The sequence below is a fragment of the Lissotriton helveticus genome, chromosome 8 (genome assembly GCF_964261635.1).
Source record: "Lissotriton helveticus chromosome 8, aLisHel1.1, whole genome shotgun sequence".
Classification (NCBI taxonomy): Eukaryota; Metazoa; Chordata; class Amphibia; order Caudata; family Salamandridae; genus Lissotriton; species Lissotriton helveticus.
Window position 1 is genome coordinate 52,242,037 of NC_136069.1, and position 2,500 is coordinate 52,244,536.

The 2,500-nt window shown below is 54.6% G+C and overlaps 2 non-coding genes across 2 annotated transcripts in view; both read left to right on the forward strand.

Moving 5' to 3' along the window:
* Positions 1-26, forward strand: part of TRNAF-GAA (transfer RNA phenylalanine (anticodon GAA)) — a 73-nt gene extending 47 nt beyond the window's left edge. Inside the window, exon 1 of the tRNA in view lies at positions 1-26. This exon is cut by the window's left edge and continues 47 nt beyond it. This is a non-coding gene — a tRNA (tRNA-Phe).
* Positions 27-535: 509 nt separating this feature from the next.
* TRNAF-GAA (transfer RNA phenylalanine (anticodon GAA)) lies at positions 536-608 on the forward strand. Its single transcript has one exon. It is a non-coding gene; the product is annotated as a tRNA-Phe (tRNA).
* Positions 609-2,500: the final 1,892 nt, after the last annotated feature.

The following is a 2,500-nucleotide window of genomic DNA, read 5'->3' on the forward strand; positions in this document are numbered from 1 at the left end:
CCCTGGTTCAATCCCGGGTTTCGGCACAGTTGAGAGGTTGCTTGCTTCTGACAAAAGAGGTCTTGGAATCTGCTGCAGTACTTTTTTCTCTATTCATCAAATTTTTTCCAACTGATATACAACACAAGCAATTTAACATAGACTTTGCTTTGTGTCCTCCTTCTAAACTTGCTTCCACATTTCTTGCCTTCAGGTTAGACTATGAATGTTTCCCATTTCATGCTTTTTTGTAATGTAAACTCTTGTCTGCCTTACCTTCAACTTCCCCTTGAACACAGATGTCAGTAGTCAGATGACGTTGCTTACCTACTCAGGCCACATACGTCTGGGTAATATAGTGCTAGTCCATTCAGAGTTAAAAAAACGCTACCTAACCCGGATCCCAAAACTCTATTTACCCATTGCACAAGTTAACTGCTGAATGATACAGGACTCCTTAAAACATATCTCTAACATATAAGGGTAAACATCCAGGTCATGCATCTAGTTTGTTGAATGGTTCAAATCAAAGTATGAAGACCACAGCTAGCAGCAGGCTGAAATAGCTCAGTTGGGAGAGCGTTAGACTGAAGATCTAAAGGTCCCTGGTTCAATCCCGGGTTTCGGCACAGTTGAGAGGTTCTTTGCTTCTAACAAAATAGGTCTTGGAATCAGCTGTAGTACTTTTTTCACTATTCATCAAATTCTTTCCAACTGATATACAACACAAGCAATTTAACATAGACTTTGCTTTGTGTCCTCCTTCTAAACTTGCTTCCACATTTCTTGCCTTCAGGTTAGACTATGAATGTTTCCCATTTCATGCTTTTTTGTAATGTAAACTCTTGTCTGCATTACCTTCAACTTCCCCTTGAACACAGATGTCAGTAGTCAGATGACATTGCTTACCTTCTCAGGCCACATACGTCTGGGTAATATAGTGCTAGTCCATTCAGAGTTAAAAAAATGTTACCTAACCCGGATCCCAAAAACGCTATTTACCCATTGCACAAGTTAACTGCTGAATGATACAGGACTCCTTAAAACAGGGGTGCCCAAACCAGTCCTGGCGGGCCGTATCCATGCCAGATTTTTGGGATATCCCCATCTGGGGATCACGGTTCGATCCCCGGCACCGGCGGCAGATTAGCCCAGCACCAGGTGACTCTGGGAAATAGCTGGCGCCGCGGCTAGGGCCGCTGACTCCGGAATCTGGAGATTTTTTTGTTTAAGGTTTTTGTAGAGCGCGTAGTAACCCTCGAGCATCCCAGAGATCAGGGTTCGATCCCCGGCACCGGCCGCAGATTAGCCCAGCACCACGTGACTCTGGGAAATAGCTGGCGCCGCGGCTAGGGAGGCTGACTCCGGAATCTGGAGATCACGGTTCGATCCCCGGCACCGGCCGCAGATTAGCCCAGCACCAGGTGACTCTGGGAAATAGCTGGCGCCGCGGCTAGGGCGGCTGACTCCGGAATCTGGAGATTTTTTTATTTAAGGTTTTTGTAGAGCGCGTAGTAACCCTCGAGCATCCCAGAGATCAGGGTTCGATCCCCGGCACCGGCCGCAGATTAGCCCAGCACCACGTGACTCTGGGAAATAGCTGGCGCCGCGGCTAGGGCGGCTGACTCTGGAATCTGGGGATCACGGTTCGATCCCCGGCACCGGCGGCAGATTAGCCCAGCACCATGTGACTCTGGGCAATAGCTTGCTTAATCTTCCCAACGGCCCCTAGCGCCTAGAGACCCTTACGGGTGATTGTGTGCCTTACAAATGTGGATTATTATTATTATTATTATTATTTGGGCCGATTCCGATCCGGTTCGTAAAAGCACATCTGCCCGAATCTGTCGGACAACCACGTACGCCCGGGAGAGGACTGCCCGGGACCCGTGGAGCCCGTCCTGGTCACTCTGACCTGCCATCGGCCTGGAGAAGGGAGCGCCGGACGCCCGGGGGAGGACTGCCCGGGACCCGTGGAGCCCGTCCTGGGCACTCTGACCTGCCGTCTGCCCGGGGAAGGGAGCCCCGGACGCCCGGGGGGAGGACTGTCCGGGACCCATGGAGCCCGTCCTGGGCACTCTGACCTGCCGACGGCCCGGGGAAGGGAGCCCCGGACGCCCGGGGGAGGACTGCCCGGGACCCGTGGAACTCGTCCTGGGCACTCTGACATGCCGCTGACCCAGGGAAGGGAACCCCGGACGCCCGGGAGCCGTGGAGCCCGTCCTGGGCACTCTGACAAGCCGTCGGACCGGGGAAGGGAGCCCCGGACGCCCGGGACCCGTGGAGCCTGTCCTGGGAACTCCGGCATGCCGTTGGCCCAGGGAAGGGAGTCCCAGATACCCGGGACCCGTGGAGCCCGTCATGGGCACTCTGACAAGCCGGTGTCCCGGGGAAGGGAGCCCCGGACGCCCGGGACTCGTGGAGCCCGTCCTGGGCACTCTGGCATGCCGTTGGCCTGGGGAAGGGAGCCCCGGACGCCCGGTGGGGGAGGACTGCCAGGGACCCGTGGAGCCCGTCCTGG